The sequence below is a fragment of the Lepus europaeus genome, chromosome 11, assembly GCF_033115175.1.
Source record: "Lepus europaeus isolate LE1 chromosome 11, mLepTim1.pri, whole genome shotgun sequence".
Classification (NCBI taxonomy): Eukaryota; Metazoa; Chordata; class Mammalia; order Lagomorpha; family Leporidae; genus Lepus; species Lepus europaeus.
Genome location: NC_084837.1, coordinates 1,266,869 through 1,288,943, shown reverse-complemented (window position 1 = coordinate 1,288,943; position 22,075 = coordinate 1,266,869). Strand labels below are relative to the sequence as shown.

General features: G+C 57.7%; 1 protein-coding gene across 1 annotated transcript in view; it reads left to right on the top strand.

Moving 5' to 3' along the window:
- Positions 1-22,075, top strand: part of AGBL1 (AGBL carboxypeptidase 1) — a 599,820-nt gene that overhangs the window by 451,933 nt on the left and 125,812 nt on the right. The window lies entirely within an intron of this gene.

The window sequence follows — 22,075 nt, the reverse complement described above, 5'->3', positions numbered from 1 at the left end:
GAGCAGCCAGAACCTGAAGCAGCTCTCCCATCCATGTGGGATGCGGGTGCCCCATGGCGGCTCTACCTCTGCTGCACCCCAGCGTCCACCCCCACACTTCTTGGTTCAGATTTCAGACCAGTTCTCTTGGGTAGCATCTCAATTTGGGTTTTCCTGGTGTTATCTTTGTGGTTCAGCCAAGGCTGTGAGATTCTGGGGTCAGTGCCACAGGACAGGCGGCCATGTCTCTCGTGTTTCATCCCCAGGGGCATCCGATGTCTGTCCCACCCTGAGGGTGCTCACCCATCTCCTGGTCAAGGCCCTGTCTGCCAAACTTCTCCACCGCCACCGCCAAGTTCTGATTTCCCTTTGACATTCCTCAGCCTGAAGCCCACAGTGCTCCTGGGCGTCGGTCATGCACTCTGCAGGCTCAGTGCCCGCCGCGGGCGCTTTGCCTGAAGCCGTCTCTGTCCGGGGATGCCCAGTGGTCACTCCTCGGCTGCATTTCTCCCCAGTGTGCTAGTTGGCACTCTTGTGCGTGTTCCTGGGGATCAGCGTCACTGTTACAGCCCCTCAGCCTCATTCGTTGCGATGCTGAAGTTGGCCCCCTGTGGAAGGGGCGGCCCCCAGCCCCTGGCTCTGAGAAGTCAGAATTCTCTGCGCAAAGCTGCCTTTTCTGTGACAGCAGCAAGTTCTCCGTCCACCCCGCCCTTTCCTGGCTCAGCTCTGGGGTCGCCCGCTCCTCCAGGGACCCCGCTTCTTTCTGTGGAGGTGGTGTGTGCACCCCGAGACCTAGGGGTTGGGTGCGTGTGTCACTCTCTCAGCAGGCTGGCCAGGCGTGTGCACAGACCCAGCCGCTGGCCCCCCCTTCAGGAGGTCTTCCCGCTGGGCACGGAAGCAGCATCGCAGTGCTGCCCTGAGATTTGCCTGCAAGGGAGGACCACAGCCTGTGGGTCTCCGCTGGGAGAAATCAGGGGCCAGAGGCACAGGGGCCAGGTCTCTGCCAGGCCCTCTGCCTTCTTGCTGGCACCCGGGGCTCTGCTGGGCCCAGCTTCCTCCACTCCTGCTGGGTCCTTGTCAGAATCCCCACGGGGGTCTAGTTCAGATACAGGATTTGGCCAAGCGGACTTTGCAAGGGCACGTGCTGCTGTGTGCCCTGATGTGCAAGACTTCGGGAGGTTCCGGCGGTTCAGGAGTCCTGCGGGAGGCTGTGACCCCAGTGTCCCCCGGACCCCCAGGGAAGGAAGGGCTGCCAGAGCTTCCGCACAGCTGCACCTCCTGTCAATCCTGCAGGACTCCCAGGTGCGGGAAGCAGTTCAGCTTTGTGAAGGAGGCCCAGCCTCGCCTCATTTGCATCCCTTTAACCACAGCCTCTTCAACTTTGCACCTGCTTTGAAAAGCAAATGATGGCTTCTACTGGGGGGGGGTCTCTGCCAGGGAGCACTTTGTAAAGTTAAGGAAGGGGGAAGAAGGACACCTTCTCACCTTTGGCACTTGTGGAGTGGGGTGTGTGCGCCTGCGTGCAGGTATGTACATGCATGTGCGTCTGTGTGTGTGTGTGTGTGTGCACAGGGTGTGGTGTTGGAGAGGGGGTGGAAGGGGAAATGGTGACTCCAGTTGGCTGTGCTGGTAATTCTGAATGTAGACTTCTCATCAGTCCTGAAAATGCTTCATCAGTGGAGGAGTCCATGCCTGTGTGAGTGCCGGCACGGGTGTGCGCAGCGTGGGTGGGACTGTGAGACCAGCGGCTGTATCCAGAGGCTGGGAATGGCCCTGCGTGTTGAACAATCTGAAGGAGAGATAGGGAAGGGAGCCAACCAGAATGCTAAAGCAAGTCTCTCCCCTTGTCCCTCTCCCCTCCCTCTCCTCTCTCCCCCCCCCTTCTCCCCCCCCCTCCCCTCCCTCCCTCTCCCCCCCTCCCCCCCTCCCCTCTCTCCCTGCATCTTTTGTGTGGATGCAGCACTGTAAGTTTTCACTAAACCACATCACTCCTTTCTCCAGTATATAGCTCAAGTTAAACAAATGCAAATGTAGTATATGGGAAAAGAGTGAGACAGAGTAAAGTGCTTTGATTTTTAGTTTTGAAAACTTCTGTCTGGTAAGTAAGCTGTGAGACTTATACAGTTAGTAAGGCAATGGCGATCTCTGTCACCGGTGCTACCCGAGTGACAGCCATTCCTGTGGACAGATGAAGGTCACCGAGCCTGCTGGGTGCAGCTCTCCAAAGGCAGCCTTATTGGTTTGCTTTGTTCGCTGTTGTGTGCCCATCCTCTTAAGCAGTTCAGGACGTGTAGTAGCTGCCCGATAAATACAGGATGGGTAAAGGAATCAAAGCGCTGGTGTCCGTTTGTCGTCTTGTGTTGCTCCGCTTCTCATTTCAGAAGACAGACAGACTCCACTTCCTCCTTTCCCACTCGGGTCCTGTCTCATGGCCATCCCTCAGTGGGAGCCACTGCTGCAGGGACGCTTCCTCCCGGGAGTCCTCCCTGCGCTCCCCTCTTTGCATGGAGTAGCTCCTTCCCTCCCTGCCTGTGAGCCCTGGGCGCTGTCCCTTGCCCCCAAGCTTTGCTGCCCTTGCCTCTCCCCAGGAGTCTGAGTCTCAGCAGGGCCCCCCACTTGTTCCACCTGCTGCAGCCTCCGAGTGAGCATTCCCTGGTTCCTCTCCCCTTTCCTGGGATGATCTCATCACGGGATCCGTACCTGGACTGTGGTCTTGTGCTTAAAGCCTCTCTTTCAAGACAGTGAGTGTAGCTGGGGAAGTAATGTAACCCCAGGCCTGCGCCCCAGGTCGCCCACAGGAATGATCAAAGGCGGAGACAGGGCGGAAACCCAGGGGCTGCAGGGTCTCAGCGGGGATGAGAGCTCGGTGCTGCATGGGGTGACCTGGGGAGACTCCCGGGTAGGCGGGGAACGGGCTTCCAGCCCTGGATGCTGCTGTGCTCTGCTCCCCGGGTTACTGTTGTACCTGCATGGATTAGCAGAAGAGCAGGTGGACGCCGGCTCTGTTCTCACGAACATGGCACCGTGGAAAGAGTGTGGACTCCCTGTGAGCCGCTCACGTGACTCGAGGTCTCCCTTGCAGGGCCCCTGTCTGTGGAGTGGGGATAATGAAGGGCACTGTGCCGCGGAGTCGGCACTCAGGGTCTCTGTGTTCCCTCACTTGTTGAACGGGTATCATCATAGTTTCAAACTCAAACGGTTACTGTGGGGTTTCCACGTGTGCTGCTGTGTGCACGGTGAGCTCCCTGTGTGTGAGCTCTCTGCATGTCTGGGCACGTGGTCGGCACTTAGTCTTGAGACGCAACGAGGCAGCCGATCCGTCTGTGCCTACCGGTGGTTATGGGGACGGGAGCCTTCTGTAGCACTAACTCGCTTTCTTCCAAGTCATGCATTTCCTAATTGATGCTCACCGTGTGCAGCCAGCTGACGCTGGGAACCCAGAGGAGCACTGGTGTGTGAGCATCGTCATTGCGTCTCCAGATGCGCTCAGCTGATCAGAATTCTCGTGGAGCACGTCGAGGTGTCTCAGTGCTCAGAAACCCAACGGCAAAGGAGAGAATTCAGTGAGGATCGCACCCAGTTTGGTTTTCATAAGCACTATCCTCGTTGTCTGTGGACAAGTCCATGAAAACCATAGCACTGGAACCACCTCTCTAACCTCATCCTTTGGAAGTAAATTTAGCAATAAGCTGATTCTTTTTAAGGTAGAAAATGCAATGACATGAGGTCTAAAATGCAAGGTTCAGTTTCAATCAGAAATAAAACTAATTTAAAATTTACTTATTTGAGAGGCAGAGAGAAAGAAGAGACACAGAGAGGAGGAGAGAAAACTCTTCCCTCTGCTGGTTTATTCTCTCAGTGCCTATAGGGAGTGGGGCCAGGCCAGGCCAGGCCAAAGGCGGTGCTAGATCTCTCTGGGTCTCCCGCGTGGGTGGCAGGGACCCAGGCACTGGAGCCCTTGCGTTCTGCCTCCCAGGATGACCACTAGCAGCAAGCTGGGATCAGAGAAGAGGCGGGACTCGAACCCAGGACTCTGGTATGGGATGTGGGTGTCCCAACCAGCGTCTCCGCTGCTGAGCCAAAGCCTGCCCCTAAAATCAAGTGTTAAATAACTAATCCCCAATTGTTGACTGGGAAAAGTAATATCTGTATGTTTTATGAATATTCTTGAAGAGTATGATAAATTGATTTTATAATATATCACAATTTATTGATAAAAATAAATGTTTTTACTTCAATTGAATTTTTATTGTCACAAAAGCTTTTTAAATTATTACACATTTTATAGAGGTAAATTTGAAGCTTCTTGACACAAGGAAGTGACAAACGTTTAAGGAGCTCACTGCACCAGCTCACTGCATCTCACACACGTGTGTCAGAACACACACTGACCGACAGCCGTGTGCAGTTATATGTCAGTAAACACGGAAGCTGGACATTTGGAGAAGTCCCAAGGGGGCTTTACAGAATTGTTTGTGACTATGAAATTAGCTCCTCAGGGGAACAATGAAGACGGCTCGTCACGGCGGACGTGAGGAAGGCAGGGCTCGGGCCCTCCGCTCGGGACCAGGGATTTCCGGGGACGCTTCGTCTGCAAGCCTGGCCCTGGGGCTCGCTCTCCCACCGTGTGCCGTTACGCAGGAGTGTCCTCTTGGGGAGAAGCCTGACACTGTCCCTCACGATCCCCTGGGACTCAGGTGCATTCTCCAGAGAGAGGCCTGGGACCCTCAGCAGGTGGCCCACCCAGGCAGTCAGGCGCTCCCCCTGCCCTGCCAGCCCCTGCACCAGCACTCTCTTCACCTCGCCCCTGCACCCCGAGCTGTATAGTATTATCTGTTGTCAATGAGGACGTCACAAGATAGGCAGGCATTGCAGCCAGCCCCAGTCCCCGCTGGGGTCCTGGTGCTCATTGGTTGTGGGATGCTAGGAAAACCTACTGAACTGACTTTCCTCTAACCATGGCATCTATGAAGTAAGCTCTTTCCCGTGGGGAGGAGGGGGGGGGGAGGGGAGTGCACATTAGACAGGGGACAGGTGCAGGGGTGTGGCAGAGAGGGCCTTGCCCGCCTCACTGATGACCACGCCCCCTGAGCGGGACGGGGTGGGGGGGGGGGCGATCCACTCAGCACCAGTGGGGAGGTGCAGTGTCTGCAGGGTTATGTCCCAGGCAGGCAGAGCGGAGAGATTGTTCCCGTGAAACCACGTCGCTCTAACAGGTTTTGATTTTACCAAATCTGGGGCGAGGAAGCCTTCAGTGAGCCCCTCCCCGCCACACAGGCTCAGCACCGCCCTCCTGAGCTGTAAACACGCTCATTGCTGAGAGGGAGCGGATGTCACAGGCCTTCCTCCAACCCCTTTTTCATAACTTGGAAAAGGGGCAGAGCCCAGTGGACAGAATATGTAGGAATTTCACCAAAGAAAAGCCTCATAGTTCCATGAAAAATCTCCTTTCTGAAACTTTCTGCGTAAAACACAGGGCAGCATTGATGAGCAAAGCGTTTACAGAGAGCCACTCAGAATTTTCCCGGAAGTAGGAACCTAAACCTAAACCTAAACCTAAACCTAAACCTAAACCTAAACCTAAACTCCTTTATTAAAGGAGATTGGGAGGTAGAAATGTGTTGAGCAACTTTTCAAAGGCTGTGTGTGATTGGCTCGTGGGTGCCTGTTCCTGGGGGAATGAGAAGGGGTGAGTTAAAAGATGGAGGGGGGGCAGCCCCAGGACACCTCCTCCAGGCACGCAGGCTCAAAGCAGCGCGTCCCACTGAATTGTCCCCTTCCTGCGTCCCCTGCGTCAGCACACAGCCTGGCGATGGCCATGTCTCACGTGTTTGTGACACTCTTCCCAGAAAACAGGCGTTAACCACGGGGACCGCTATGGGCCCTGCCACCCATTCATACGTTGAGCCCCGCAGTGTAACTGTATCCGGAGACACGGAGTAGTTAGGGCAAATGAAGTCCTGAGGGCGGGCGTTCTGGGGCATTTGTGTCCTTTTACAGAGAGACAGGGGTAGGCTGCCCTTTGTCCACGTGTGCACAGGCAAGGAAAGGCCCCCAGGGACGCAGAGCGAAGCAGGCACCCGCCAGCCGGCCGGGAAGAGCCCTGCTGGAGCGCGCACGCTGACTCCCCCACTCCGGAACCGCGGCGCAGGAGCCGTCAGGGGGAAGACCTGGCACCTGTTGTGCGCACGGAGCAGGCTGAGGCCAGTGGGCTGCAGCGCTCCCTGGTCAAAGCAGGTTTGTGCCAGGCTTCAGGAAGTCCTCACCAAAGCCTGGGAAGGAAACTGCCTGCCTGTGAACACTCTGGTCTCTGAGAGGCTAGGTTATTTCCACTAAGCTCTGTCAGAGGATGGAGCTAGCATCTCAGGCCTGTGCTGTTTAAAACGCGTGTCTCCTCCACGTCACTGCCGTCGCTAGTGCTGGAGCGGCCCTCCGGGCAGGGAGGACAGGGACCTGCAGGGTCTGCGGCCCCCACCCCCGGCCATCCAGCCATCCAGTTCCCTGCTTAATGCTGTGTGGTGCTGGGCCCCAGGCCCCCTCCCCCACCTCGTTACTCCAAGTCTGCCACTAAAGCCCATTTCATGCACCTCCCGGAGTCCCCAGGACAAGTCCCGGGCTCCTCACCAGTATGTAAGGTGTGCCTACAGTGCGAGCCCACGCATCTCAAGTATCACTTCCTCCCCTCTCAAACGTCCGGTTTCTAATTCACGTCACTGCACCGAGAATACGGCACAATGACCCTGCCTTTCTGGTGTTACCTAAAGCAGTCCTGCTCCGGGGAAAACACTTTGCTGTCCAGTCTGCACACAGGAAGTCTGCTCCTCGGCTGAGGCTACGCTCAGTCCAAGTGATTGTACAAAACTTCTCGTGCTGGTCTGTACTGGTCCCCTGCGCAGGACACACACACACACACACACACGCAATTCTGTGGCTGTATGTTCTTTCCTAGTTGTCTTGTGTTTAAGAGAATCCCCCCTTACCTGTCCCTGACAATAACAGTAAGAAAAAACCCCAAATCTCCTACAATTCATGTTCAAAGCTCTAACCAGCCACTGTCGCTATCAATGAGCAGTTACACAGCATTTCCTGTGATCCGGGCTTTGAACAACCGAAGTGGCTGTGGATGAGAATCCGCTCTTCAGTGTCCTCCACAGCGAAGCCCCATGCTCTGAAGCCTCTCCATGAAGTAGAAGATGTTGCTGAACACAGGATTGTGTGGCTACTGTGTGTCCAGAGAAAGCAGACTGCTACACAGTCTCCTCTTTGCGCACCAATAAAGGGTCATGGCTGTGTAGGTGTTTAGCGCATGGCCGACTCCATGGTGTGATGGAAACACACGAGGCTGGACAGAGGTGAGCTAAAAGTCTCAGCTCCAACCCCTTCCTCATTGTGTTCCCTGGGGAGGGGACTTTTCTGAACCGTGTTTTCCCTAGCTAAACTCCCATCACACTCAGGCTGATCACATATGCACAGGGGAGGGGGCTCGGGCTCCTACTGCTCTCTGCGTCCACTGGAAACCCTTCTGCGAGACCTTGTCACCCTGCCCCAGAGTCTGTGTCTACTCTTGCCCGTTTGCCCTGCTTCCCAGATGAGCAAACTGCATACGTGGGCCCGACACAGCAGACTCCGGAGGGCCTGCAAACGTGGTCCCGAAACCCCAGACTCCCGGCTTGGCTTTGAGTGAGTGGAGGCGCTGGGCTGGAACAAAGGTCTCAGTGGGTGGAAATGTTGGGAAGTCATTCCCCACCCTGCTCACCACCTGGTATAGGAGGAGGCACATTTGCAGATAATGAGGTGAACTCCCAGGTGCAGGGGGATAAGATGCAGGGTGCTGCCCCTGGTGACAGCGTCCCTCTTCCCTTGGGAACACCCATTCAGTCTATTTCAAACAGTCTTCCGACCTGTGAGATGTGCTGCATGGCTATGAACCCGAAAATAGCCCCCCATTAAGTCTCAAACAAAGGAAGCGTGACTGTGGGCTGAGGTGGCCCTGTTGCTTCCAGTGGGCGGAGACTTTGAGCTGATACGTGGGCCTCTTAGCATCTCATTTAGAAAAGTGCATTTTAATGGCTGTGAGGCAGCATAGATTGGTGACAATAAATCATGGCAAACACACTTGGTTACTTTTTAAAACTAAATTGCTATTGGACTAACTAGAGGAGGAAATGGGTGAATTCGATACAAGGGATTTTTTTAAGAATGTCTCCTGCAACATCCCTTGTCCATGGAGCGCTGCATAGGTTTAGGTGCGGACAGTCAATGGCGGGTGCCAGAGTCGAGGTCTAGAAGCAAACAAATTCTTTGCCGCGGCTGAAACAACAGGGCAAGCCAGGAGGGGGACTCAGAGGGACACAGCTGAGGGTTAGGTATCAGCACTGCCGTGCCAGGCCTGGCGGCGTGGCGAGCCACAGCCTGTCTGCACCGCGTTCTCTTACCTGTACAGCAAGCATCCTGGTGTTTTCTTCCCAGGTTGTTGAGAGGAGCAGGTTGTTGTTCACAGAGCAGCTGCTGGCAAGGACTCGGCAAAGGGATGCAACCCACTCAGACACGCTGCTGGCAGTCAGGGCGGTGTTTGGGTTCAGTGTCTGGTGAGGGCCCCTGCCCTGTTCCCCAGCTGCTTTTTTTTTTAATGTTTATTAATTTATTTGAAAGGCAGAATTACAAAGAGAGAGGCATCTTCTATCTGCTGGTTCACTCCCCACATGGCCACAACAGCCAGAGCAGGGCCAGGCTGAAGCCAGGAGCCAGGAGCCTCTTTTGCATCTCCCACATGGGTGCAGGGGCCCAAATACTTGGGTCACCTTCTGCGGCTTTCCCAGGCTGTTACCAAGGAGCTGGATCGGAAATGGAGCAGCCAGGAACTCGAACCAGTGAGCGATGGGATGCTGGTATCACAGGTGGCAGCTTGAGCCCCTGTGTCACAGCCCCCCCCGAGCTCTGCAGCTCTCGGTGCCCGGTATCTGTCGCCGGTGGTTCCCTCTCTGTGAACCCCTGCTCAGAGACCACACTGCAAACTCAGCTCAGTTCTTCTGAAACAGGCAACTTGAAAATCTTTGCAAAATCTCCAAGATAAAAGCCCCGATAGCGTCAGTGAAAGTCCTCTTGGGAGTGATTCCTGGGAGCTCTGTGCCCTGTCCTAACTCTCGGGGTAGCAGCACCAGGGACGACGCGTTTGATGTTTGCTGCTGCTGCTTCGCGCCGCCTCTCTCGGACGCGCGGGCACATCCCGCAGGCACGCGTTTTGTTTCTGTCGGGCCTGTTGCTGTGTCCAGGAGTTCTCAGCTCTTACGCTGCGAATTCAGACACAGCGGCTTACTCGTTTCAGGCACAAGGTAAAGTTTGTTGAGTGAATCAAAGGCACAGAATAGGAGTTGGCATGCAATGGCCCGCGTTCAGGTCTGTCCTGAGACCTGCTCTGAGGTGGCCACAGGCGCAGCCAGGGCCACCTGTGTCTCCTGCCTGTGGGTGCTGCCATTACAGTGACAGGCGTGTGGCCTCATGACCTGCAGAGACCAGGTAGACTGTAGCTGGCACTCTTCTGTTGCTCCCTGCTGGCTTAGAAGATAGGAATCAACGTGTTACCATCGCCGACCCCGGCACCGTGGCTGTCGCCACGTCATGCGTGGGCCAGGACCGTTCAGGTGCCATGTTTGCGTCCTCAGCAACCTTTGCATGCTGAGTCTCATTTCTGCTCCCTTGCAAATCAGGAAAACCGACACCCGGAGGAGCCATTCTGCAAGGCACTGAGCTGAGCGGCTTCGGAGCTCGGCGTCCGTCCTGTCCTTCCCGGGCCTGTCTGGTTCGAAGCCTTTGGTCTCTATGCCACCCTAAGATCTGACAGTTTTCCATGGCCGTCCTGAGTGACCGTGAGGAAGCCATGCACAATCCCAGTCTCTGTTTCCCTGTCTCCTGGGTCTTGGGCAGAAATAATTTAAAACCAGAAGTGGAAACCATAAAGGAAACGCCCCAGCCTAGTGCTGTGAGGTTGGCTGCCCAAGTCGTCTTTCTGTGTTCTATTTATTTCGGGACTTGTTTGTTTGTAAGAGAAAATGTAACCTTTCCCCTACATTGGCCGCTCAGGTTGGAATAGGGAGATACTAAGAGTCAGGGCGAGAGCCGCTCATGGGCTGAGCTGTGAAGGATTAGGCAATTGGGCTTCCAAGTGGAGTATGAAATTTAATGTGGCTGAGGGAGGCACGCGGGCAGAAATATGCCCGGGCTAAGTGTAATTTAAATGATGTTTAATTAGTTGACATGGCAGAGAGAAAGATCTGTGTGCTCTCCGAGATGAGCGCCTCCACCCTGGGTGCAGCAGGCAGTGGCAGTGGGAGGAGCTTAGTTGATGTCCCCTGGTGTTCAGAGGGACCTCAGTGCGGGGAGGGGGGCTGGGAGACGCTGCTGAGACCCCGCGGCGGCCGCTGCTCCCACTCCTTCCTCGGGAGGGAACGGAACAATGGACGTCTGTGCCTAGGAAGCAGAAATGGGGGCGGAGGGAGAGAAGACCCCTCGGTCAGCGAGGGCGGTGGCAGTGGAGCCGTGGAGGCTACGGCACTGTGGCTGGGCCGTGAGGGCGGCAGGGGAGGAGCTGCTGTCCTCCTGGCCTCGCTGTGCAGTGTCCTCGCCCGGCACAGCCCCTCTCCTCAGTGGAGCCTGTCAAGGAGGCACAGCCAGATGCCCACAGATGCTGCTCCTGGGCGTGGCCGTGTGCTCTGCATCGTCCCCCTGGGCGTGGCAGTATGTCCCCGGGCATGGCAGGGTGCTCCCCAGGTGTGGCCGTGTGCACCACCATGTCAGCAGGCAGGGTGTATCCCCAGGTGTGGCCGTGTGCACCACCATGCCGGCAGGGTGCTCCCCGAGAGAGCGAGCAGGGCATTGCCAACCCTTCCTGCGGAGAGAGCCTTGTGTTTGCCCTTTCAGCTTCTCTCCTTCCTCCAGAAGAGGAGGCAGCTAAGTATAGCTCCGTCATTAATTATGAAAGGGATCGGGAAGGACGGAGATAGAACATTCTGGCGACGAGGTCACAGGAGAGCTGGTCCCGGGAAGAGCGTTGGAGAGAGAGGAGAGGGCGGCCGTGAGGCTGTGCTGGCCAGTGCAGTACACAGGTGCGCGTTCGGGTTGACTCTCGTCGGTTACGGCTGCCGAGATGCGCGTCTTGAACTGTCTCCCTCTTGCTCTGGGCTGCAGGGTCCTCAGCGTGGTATTAGGGGAGGGCGTTTAGCCCAGTTGTTAACGTGCCGGCTCTCGTTCCATCCTGGTCCCATCCCTGTCTGCTGCTGATTCCAGCCCCCTGATGATCGAGATCCTGGGAGGAAGTGGTATTGGCTCAAGGAGCCAGGTTTCCTGCCTCCCAAACTGGAGACCTGGGCGGAGTTCCATGCCCCTGGCGCTGGCTCGACCCAGCGCTGGCCTCTGCAGGCATTTGGGGAGCGGACCAGCAGATGGAAACTCTGTCTCAAAGAAATTATGATAACGAGAATGATGATTTTTTTTTTTTTTTTGGACAGGCAGAGTGGACAGTGAGAGACAGACAGAGAGAAAGGTCTTCCTTTGCCATTGGTTCGCCCTCCAATGGCCGCTGCAGCTGGCGCACCACGCTGATCTGAAGGCAGGAGCCAGGTGCTTTTCCTGGTCTCCCATGGGGTGCAGGGCCCAAGCACTTGGGCCATCCTCCACTGCCCTCCCTGGCCATAGCAGAGAGCTGGCCTGGAAGAGGGGCAACCGGGATAGAATCCGGCGCCCCGACCGGGACTAGAACCCCGTGTGCCAGTGCCGCTAGAAGGAGGATTAGCCTGTTGAGCCACGTCGCCGACCGAGAATGATAATGTTAACGTTGTGTCGGTACCCCATGCCCAGAGCGTGCTGGCCACGTTGTGCAGATTACAGTATGTTTTAAATACATGAGTGAACAAGAGGAAAAAGATCAGGCTGCTGCTAACGGGGGAGCGATCTGAAGGCAGGCAGGACGGGCTCTGACACCCTTCAAAGTGCCCTGGGCTGCAGCATGGACTGCTGGGGGCAGCCCCGAGGGACCCCCAGGACCTGGCCCGAGAGGCCCTCCGCCCCGCAGCGCCAACAACATCTAAAGGGAGCGCCCAGAGAGCAGCTTTTCTTTCCTTCTTTTCTTCTTTCTAATTCTTTTTTTCTTTTTTTTTTAGCATGGAATTACTCAAAGAAATACACTAGAATTAAATTAATCAAGAAAGAGCTGTAAAGTATATGCGGGTTAATGGCGAGTTTGCTCGTTAATTAGCACTGGCCCAAGTGCAGCCTGCAGCTGCCGGAGAGGCAGGGGTCACGCGTGCATACGTGGGTGTGTGTGTGTGACGTGTGTATGGTCTGGCCTCAAGCACACACAAGCTGGGGGCTCGGCTCACAGAGGAAGGGTGTGCCCACGTGCACGGGTGAACGTCCGCTCGCCCAGGGCAGTGCGTGACAGCCGTGGGGCACGGGGGCTGTCAACGCTAGCAGCACAGCCACTTCCTCTGAGGGAGGAGCTGTGTCCAAGGGTGGGAGGGGTGTGAGCACACACAGAATTAACTACCAGAGGCCCCAGAGTCCCAGCTCCAGCGCCGCCGCCGTTCAGGGGCGCTGAGGCCACCTTTCCCTGGGGATGGGGGAGGCACTGAGGGTGTGGGTGGGAGTTGAGCTGGAGTTGGGGGTGCATGGCATTGGGGCAGTGTGTGAGCAGCCCCGCTGGGAGCAGAGCCCGGGTGGAGACCACAGGAGCAGGGAGGTTGGGGCGGGGGCACCTTCTCAAAGCACCAGTGTGTGTGGACAAACGGCTGGAGTGGAGTGAGACCTCCGGGGGGGGGGGGGGCAGCTGAGAAGCAAGCTGGGAAGTTCCAGGGTTTGAACCCTGAGCGTGCAGACTTTTCGCAGAGCCGGCTCCCGGAGGAGGCCCAGCCCGGGGCTCAGCGTCCTCAGCAGAGCTCGGCTGTGCAGCAGCCTTGTGACCATGTTATCAGCCATGAGTCTGAGCAGCTCAGAAGTGAAGACCTCCACCCCGTGCCCCTGGGCTCTACTGCCACCCTGACCCCCCAGGGGTGGGGGCTCCTGTCCCAGGAACAAGCAGGGCGCTGTGGGGGAGGCCCCTCCTGGTCTGTCGCTTGCCAGCAGGCACACGGTCAGCCGCTGGCCACGTGTGGTGAGAGATGAGAGGTGGGCTTGTCACTTCAGGCAGCGCATCACTGACATCTGGGGCCTCTCGCCGAAGTCCTGTAATTTGATGGCTTCCCCACGGCCTTGCCGCTGCTCGCATCTCTGCTCTCCCCAGCACTTTGACTTGGCCGCGCTTGGGAACTTAGTCTGCTTTCTCAAAGGGGTGATGCGGGGCACTGATCTCACCAGCAACTCCACTGACTGAAGCCGACAAAGCTGAGGGCACAGAATCCTGTGTCTGGCTGGGCCTGAAGGCAGAGACTGGGGCGAAGTGGCCCAAACCCCGAATGCAAAGTCAGCGGCAGAGACCTGTGCACCTGCCGCTGCGGCCACTCAGGGCTCCTACAAAGGCAGTGGTCTGTGGCACATCAGTGGGAAGCCACGGGAAAATGGCCCTGACCGGCGGCGCTGTGGTGCCGCGGCTCCTGCCGCTCAGCACTGCGCTCTGCGTCCTTCCCACGGAAGAGAGCGAAGCTGAGCGTCTCAAAGCAACAGGCCGCAGCTCGCGGCTCTCCAGCCTGAAACGGCCGCCGTCACTGTGCGGGGGCAGATTTCACTCTGCCTGGCCTGGGGTCTTCAGCAGTGGCTCCTGGTTGACTTGGAGCTGATAATTAGGAATGAAAATGGAATTGCTCTTATTCTGCAGTCTTTGGGGAGGAGAGAGCCCCTGGACCTTCATCTTCTCTCCCAGGTTGTGGTACTGCAGACAGTGGAGGTAAGGACTGAGGGCAGAGAGGGAGCGGTGGCAGGAGCTGGTGGTCAGCCTGGTTCCCGCGGGAGAAGCCCGTCCCGAGCGTTTCCCCCGCTGCCTCCGTGTGACTGACCTGTCGGGAGGTGAGGCTTCCGGACTGATTTCTATTTTCCCCACGTTCTTGCTGAGACGCTGTTCTCGAAGGTTCTGTCTGAGGCGGTGTCTGTGCCGGGCTCCAGAGACCTGCTGTGCGTGCCTGGATGTTGGTGGGAGCAGCAGAGGTGCCGCCTCGCACAGAGCTGCCGCTCCTGGCCATTCCCACGGGAGGTGCAGGGAAGCGCTATGGGGATTGCAAGCTCTCACAGATCCATTGTTCAGCTTAGGACCCTGCAGAGGGCGCTGGAAGGGCTCGGAGGGGCAGCGAGTCCAGGGCGGCTCTGAGGAGCTGGTGGAGACCAGCGTTTCCCCAGGTTCGGCCACCTGCTCTGCAGGTGCCGTCTGCCCCGTCTGATCGATGAGACCTCTGACCGTGCCACTGGACCTCTGACCGTGCCACTGGACGTCGCTGCTTATGGTTTCTATACGTGGAAGACTGCAGACAGAGTAAAGGTGAACTAACCTTGCCTTGGAGAGGGGCAGGCGGAAGGAGGGAGGCCGCGGAGCTCCCTCCCCTCAGCTTTCGGAGGTGAGAACCGGCAGGCGTCCCGCTCTGAAGCAGTCCAGACGTTGTGCAGACGTTTTGCTCGAGAGCTCCTAACTTGCGTTGCAGCCACCCCGAGGCTTGGGAGAGTTGGAGGAGATCCATTACCAGTAGATGAAAATCTGAACTAAATGCATAAACCAATAGATGCAAAACCAATTTAGCGTGGTCCACAAATCGTTAAACTTTGTGTAGAGCCTCGGGGCCTCCCAGTAGACTGGGAGCCACATGAGCAAGGGAGTCGGAGCCGGCGGGGCTGGGAGCCGGGTTTCTGCGGATTTGGCACGGGACTTGCAAGGCTGCTTTGTCACGCCACGGAGCGGAGTTTTTATTGCGTTTGATTTTCCCCGTGAAGAAGAGGTGATCATTTAACCTCGCCTCAAGAACCTTCGCTGAGGTGAGCGAAGGTTCGCCACTCCATGTGGCAAGCGTGGGGCAAGGCCTGGCATCCAGCGAGTGCTCAAACACTATTAAAGCAGGAGGGGAGACGTCCAAGGGGGCAGAATAGTCCAGGGGGAGGGAGCAGAAGAAACCACGGGGCAGGGCCGTGGAGGGGGAGACTGGGAGTGGTGTGGGGGCGGGCGTGGCGCCTCCTGTGGAGTGTCGGCTTCTGCGACCTCCGTTTCCACAAATGCAGTTCCTCTCTGGGGCCTGAAGCCATGGGCTACGACATCAGCGTGGAGCTCCATGGTTCTGTGTAGCTTGCTGAGGTCAGAGGACAGGACGCGGGGAATGGACTTGTCGGCCAGGCTCTGACACAGCGGGACTTGGGAAAGGACAGCGCTCTGTGGGCGCGATGCCGCATCTCCCCTGTGGTGGCGCTCAGCTGTGCACGGGCTTTTCCCAGATCCACCCATCACAGCCGGCCAGGTGCCCCAGGCAGCAGGGCGCCTTCCGTCCAGTGGGAAAACCAAGTCTGCGTCCCTGGACAAGTGTGCATGAACTCTGACCTGTGTGGTCCCCAGAGAAATGGCTGGACAGCCCCGGCCACCTCCCACAGTGCACTTGGGAGGCTGAGACCTGCCAGTCTGTGGGACTATAGTGCTGCAGCCATACAGTGTACAGCTACTCTGTGAAATGTGAACCCAGAGTTTGAAAAATAAAAATAATTATTTAAAAACATAATAGAATGTACAATAAAAAAAAATCCCAACTCATCACAGGAACGAGGGAAGATCTATCCAAGTCTGTGTCTGAGCAGAGCGCCCTGGCCCCCGGCTGGAGCCAGGTGGATAACCGTGCAGCTGGAGCCCGCCCGTGAGGATGGAGAGGCCGGCGGCTGCAGGCTAATGGCGGACGGTCAGCAGAGCAGAGTGCAGTGCAAGCCCCGGGGCCGGGAAGGATGGGGTGAGAAGGGGCCCGGCTGGTCGGTCGTGAAGGGAAAGCAGCGCCTTAGAACCCAAGGCAAAGGGGACGGTGCTGCAGGGGCCATGCAGCCGGTGACTCCAGCGGCCGGGAACGCAGGGACCGTCCTGGGCCGTCACTTGCTGCTTGGTGAACCCCACTTAGTCAGTCTGTGACCAGGGAGCAAACGAAGGCGTCTGAGGATCGAGGGGGCAGGGGCCTGGCACCAAGGGTATCGGCGCTGAGAACTGGGTGTTTCCGAGTCAGTAGGGCACAGCCCCTGCCCCTGGTGCTCCCGAGAGACCCAGCTCCCGGGCCACCACCTCTCTTCTCTCCAGAGAGTTTGCAGGACTGACTCCCGGGAGACCCAGCTCCCGGGCCACCGCCTCTCTTCTCTCCAGAGAGTTTGCAGGACCGACTCCCGAGAGACCCAGCTCCCGGGCCACCGCCTCTCTTCTCTCCAGAGAGTTTGCAGGACCGACTCCCGGGAGACCCAGCATCGTGTTCAGGAGCGATGGAGCACAGGGGAGAAGATGGCCAATACGGGATGCGGGGGCAGGAAGGGCCTGAGAGGCAGGGCCAGTGACGTGGCCAGGGAGCACAGGCCTGGCTGGGGGCCCCCGCCAGGCCAGGTTCTAGATGAGGGATGGGGGGGGCGGAGAGGCTTCACACCGTGGTCCTGCCGGGGGGCAGATGAAGGAACGGGAGGGCCTGGGTGTAGCCTGGGAGCTGATGGCTGCGCTGGGGAACCGAAGAGGCCAGGGTGCTGGAGCCTCAGACACGTGGACATTGGGGTCCCCAACAACCACTTGGGGTGATCCACGCCAAAATAGTGCAGGAGGGAAGAGGGGCCTGCAGCGTGTGGGTGACCGATTTGGGAGGAAACCGGTGGTGGAGGCAGGTTCGGAGGAGCCGGGGCAGAGGTCCGGCAGGAAGGAGGGTGCTGATATGGTGGTGAGGGCGCAGCGAGCAGGAGGGCACCCTGTTGCCAGCGTCCGTGCTGGATGGAGTTGGAGACGAAGCAAGGACTCTGTGCGAGCGATGGTGGGCCCGGTGTTCTCCAAGTGCAACCGATAGAGCGCAGAGCTAAGTGTCGGCTGAGTGAGTGAATGGCGAGTCACAGCGAATGCCACTTTCTTCAAAGCCCCACTGTGCGACAGGGTGAGGGGGGGGTCACTCCTTTGTGGAGGGAGCTCCTGGGGCTCATGGTCTTGGGTGCCATGTCCCCCGATAGTCACAGGCCACGTGACGAGTGCCCAGGGACACATTCTTGTGGCGTGGGGACAGGACGTGACCCAGCAGCCGCTCCAGGACTTCTGCTTTGCCCAGTGGAAGACTTCTGTCCGCGCCTAAGTGACAGAATCAGGCCCAGGCCCGTTCTCGGCAGAGCAGAGACATCCCCTGGTTTCCTGCTTCACGGCCCAGTGCCAGAGCAGGCTCTGGAGGGGCAGAAGTAGGATCCAGCCACAAGACGCTCGGGCTCCTTTGGAGCGCAAGACAGCTGGGTTCCCAACACGGGCTGGCTGGACGACAGTGGACCCCGGCACCGGGCACAGCCGGGCCTGGCTCTCAGCTCCGGTTGTGGAAGTTGCATGAGCTGGGGCTCTGTGATGGTCAGCGTCTCCATCTGGATCGGGGGCCATTAACAACCATGGCAGGAGGTGTCAGCGTGGGGGTGGGCGTGGGAGCATGCAAAGAGTGTGGCTCCGTTCTGGCCGTCGTGCGTCCTAAGATCCACCACTCTGGGGACAGCTGGTTCTGGCAGGGCTACAGCAGGCAGTGGAGGGGATGCAGCTTTTCTCGGCCGTCAGACACACAAGGGCACTTTTCCTCCGTGCTTGCACGGAAGGGTGTTAAATCGTAGAACGCATGGTGGCTCCCCTGAGGGTTGCATCAAAGAGAAGAAAAATAAAGTGCCAGGCAGGACTTGGGAAGATGGGACACTAATAACAATGACCCTACAGCAAGAGGCGCTGCGGTGATGAGACGGCGGCCCACAGGGCGTGATGACACCATTAAAATATTGGCCAGGCGAAAGGGAAGGTGTGAGATACCTGCCGTGCGCAGAGACCTGCACACCACAAGGCTGACCCTGACATTAAGACACAGGAGACTCCCACGGCCCTGGGACTGGCTGAACGTGTGAACGCAGACGTGAGAAGGGAGGTGTTGAGCAGTGACACGGCGCTGGGAGAGACCGTCTCCCTCGCAGGAGGCGTCTCGGGCGGTGGACTTGTGGAAGACAGTGTGAAGATTTCATTCCAGCCCCATTTCTTCAGCCTTGGTGCCCAGGACCTATGAGCGAGAATGGCCCTTGCGACACACGAGAGGTCAGAGGGTAACACTTTTTGAAAGCTTTGTTTTCGTTTCCAAGAATAAATAAATGAATCGCTGAAGATTCATTATCTCTGCAAACTGGAAGGCAAAGAGAGATCATGAGAGGCAAATGCAAGTGAAATTGGAAAAGTAAAATAGAATTTGCCTAACAGTAAAGTGATACTTTCCACGGGGCCGGAGGGTGATTCTGATTTCCTAATTTAAGGACAAGAAATCAGTTTATAGACTCAGGGTGTCAGCGGTAACTATGCCCTCATTTTACAAATGGTAGCACTGTGACATGGCAGGGTCTGAGGCTCTCCGAGGGGTCCAGTGAGTCCCGGGAGCCTCGGAGCAGGGGCTGTTAGGGTGGGAAGACCTTGACACTGTGTGGACTTGGCTCCTGCACAGGCTTGCGGGGCATCATAAGCAAGACTTTTGCAAAAGACTAAGTTCTTTGATGTGTCTGCAGGGACATTCTGTTTAGAGCTCACGCCAGACGTGCGTCTATGCAATGAACCTGCGCACGATGTTCTGGGTTCCCAGGGCTTTGTGCAAAGCCAAGAAGATAATGACGTCCTCTCTGGAAACCTCAGTCTGGCAGAGGCCTGACAGCTCTGCACGGAGCAGGACGTGCCTGGCGGGTCCAGGGAGACCGTGTTCCTGCAGGGCAGCCCGGGGCCTCTGGCTTCTGCTGTGGAATCTTCTACCTTGCATCCCGAGACACCATCGAATGTTAACACACCAGACTGACAGCGTTAGTCCCCCGTTAGTGTGTGGCCCTGAACACCTAGAGAAATCTCCTTTGCAAAAGCCCACAGGACTCTTCTTGGCGACCTGTGCACAAATGCCAGGGGTCAGCGCCCAGGTGCATCCCGGCGCTAGCAGGGCCCGCCTCCCCGCCTCCAGCCCCACTCACCACTGCCTCGCAGCGCTCTGGACACCCAGTGGAAGCCTGGGACCAAAGAGAGACTCTGACGTCACTCAAAATTTTGATGCTATGCCGTTTCCTACTTTCGCGTGTAGTTTCTTTCTACAGATACTGCATAAGCGCCTCCTCGTCCTGGCCACGAGGGCAACTCTGCCTTCTGCCCCGTGTCCGTGGCGTTCCGGGCTGGGGAGAATCCTGCTCCTCTTGATTGCTGTGGCCTCTAGTTCACGGTCTGAAAGCCTTGAACGTGGGTCAGGTGCACGCACTGCCCAGGAGCGACCTGCACTTGCAGGCCCACGGGCTGGCGAAGTGTGCCCTGCGGGCAGGGGCTTCGTGGCACAGAGCTCAGGTTGTTTGGCCTGTAGGGGCCCAGTTGCTATTCACTGGTCAAACAAATGCACGTGGCAAACTACAGTGTCTGGGACCTGCTAACACCGTATTTCAGGTCCCCCCAACAGGGCCCCCTGTGCCTGTAACCAGGTTCTGGTGGCTCCTGGGAGTGGAGCTCTCTGCTTGGCCCCCAGAGCATTCTAAGCGGATCAAGAGAACAACGTGATTCCCAGACGAGCCACCACGGTGTCACCTTCATCACGGGTCCCCCAGCCTCGTCTCAGACATGAGTCAGGGTCTGCTGCTGTACGTCTGCAGCCAAGCCCCCAGACCCCCACTCACTCAGCCTGTGCCCCTCCTTCAGTCTCCAATCCTGCCCCCTCAGTCCCCGCCCCCTCGCTCAGTCCCCAGCCCCGCCACCTCAGCCCCTGCCCCCTCGCTCAGTCCCCAGCCCCGCCACCTCAGCCTGTGTGCCTGTGCCCTCTCCATTGGTCATCTTGATGAGGTGTCCATTTGCTTCTGGAATGCAACTCTCCATCTGTCATTGGATGGTAAAAATCGTCACCACGAACGTCAGGGCTGACTCAAGAATGTGTGAGGGGGCTGGTGCTGTGGTGCTTAGGTTAGTCCTCTGTCTGTGGCATCGGCATCCCATATGGGAGCTGGTTCCAGTCCCAGCAGCTCCTCTTCCAATCCAGCTCTCTGCTATGGCCTGGGAAAGCAGCAGAAGATGGGCCAAGTCCTTGGGCCCCTGTGCCCATTGTGGGAGACCCGGCAGAAGCTCCTGGCTCCTGGCTTCTGATCAGTTCAGCTCCAGCCATTGTGGCCATCTGAGGAGTGAACCAGAGGATGGAAGACCTCTCTCTCTGTCTCTACCTCTCTCTGTCTGTAACTCTACCTATCGAATAAAGATAAATAAAATATGCTTAAAGAAAAAGAATCCATTGGGCCGGCACTGTGGCTCAATAGGCTAATCCTCTGCCTTGCGGCGCCGGCACACCGGGTTCTAGTCCTGGTCGGGGCGTCGGATTCTGTCCCAGTTGCTCCTCTTCCAGTCCAGCTCTGCTGTGGCCCGGGAGTGCAGTGGAGGATGGCCCAAGTGCTTGGGCCCTGCACCCCATGGGAGACCAGGAGAAGCACTTGGCTCCTGCCTTCGGATCAGTGCGGTGCGCCAGCTGCAGCGCGCCGGCCATGGCAGTCATTGGAGGGTGAACCAATGGCAAAGGAAGACCTTTCTCTCTGTCTCTCTCTCTCACTGTCCACTCTGCCTGTCAAAAAAAAGAAAAAAGAAAAAGAACCCATGAGCGCAGACTTCACACTTGGCAATGATAACAGAAATTCAGGAGCGTGCCATCACTGATTCCAGGCAGCAGCAAGACCTTGAGATTTGCACCAACACACAGACGGGGGGTTTGGAAATCAGGAACTTGTGACTGTACGTCCGCGTTGCTGAGCTGTGTCGGTGGCCTTTCTGGTCTGGCCCGCGGCCCCCTGGGCTTTCCTTTCCTTCATGGACCTGGGAAAAGGGCTCCCTGCCTCTTGGAGGCCTGGGGGAGACTTCCTGGGGGCCGGGCCCTGTCTGAGGCCCTCATTCTCTCCTCTGCAGCCAGCCCCCGGGGCCCCAGATGGTGCTGTGGCGGCTGACACACGTGCAGCAGGGTAGGGTGTGCGCACACAGAAGGTCCAGCTTCGTCTTCTGGGCTGCGCCGGCAGGAAGTCCCCTGGGCTTTCTCCGACCGCAGCGCTGAAGGTGAGACTTGGTGGTGCCGGGAAGCAGCAGAGAGAGCAGAGGGTGTCAGCTTCCTTTTTCCAAACGTTTGTTTGTTTATGTATTTGAAAGACAGGGTCACAGAGAGAGGGAGAGACAGAGAGAGATCTTCTGTGCCCTGATTCGCTCCCCAAATGGCCGCAGTGGCTGAGGCTGGGCCAGGCCATACCAGGAGCCAGGAACTCCATCCTAATCTCCCACGTGAGTGGCAGGGACCAAGTACGTGGGCCGTCACCATTGCCTTCCAGGCACACAAGCAGGGAGCTGGATTAGAAGCAGAGCGTCGGGGGCTGGAAGCAGGGCTCTGAATTGAGCTGCCGTTGTCGCAGGCAGCGGCTTAGCCCACGTGCGGCCGTTTCACAGGAGCCCCGGCCCCACTCTTGCTGTGTCACTCATTGGCTTCCTGGAGGCTTCCGAGTCAAGGTCGCTTACAGGTTTGGGCTTCCAGAGGCCGGGGAGTCTCGGCCTGGAGGTGGGGTGGATCAGGCCTTAGGGATGTGCCCCAGCCTCTGGCTCGGCCACTGGGCCCAAAGAAGGGAGCCCTGGGCCTGCAGTGAGCAGCTTCTGTGGGCCCCGCCTGCCCCGCCCCTGCAGCTCAGAGGCCTTCCTGTGGCTGTTGGCCTGCTGCCACGGTTGCCGCACGGAGACTGGGGAGGGGTCCACGTAGCAGGCCGCTGCTGGAGGACGCATCACGGACGCGGCTACCGAGGCCCATGGAAGCCGAATTCCCTTGTCCAGGAGCCGGCGGTCGGGAAATGGCAGAGTCACACGTAGAATGCAGAAGCGGAGGCTCCGGGCTCTGTGTGCTCTAACGTCAAAAATAAGACATGGGTTTAGGCTTATATGTGTGGAGACGTG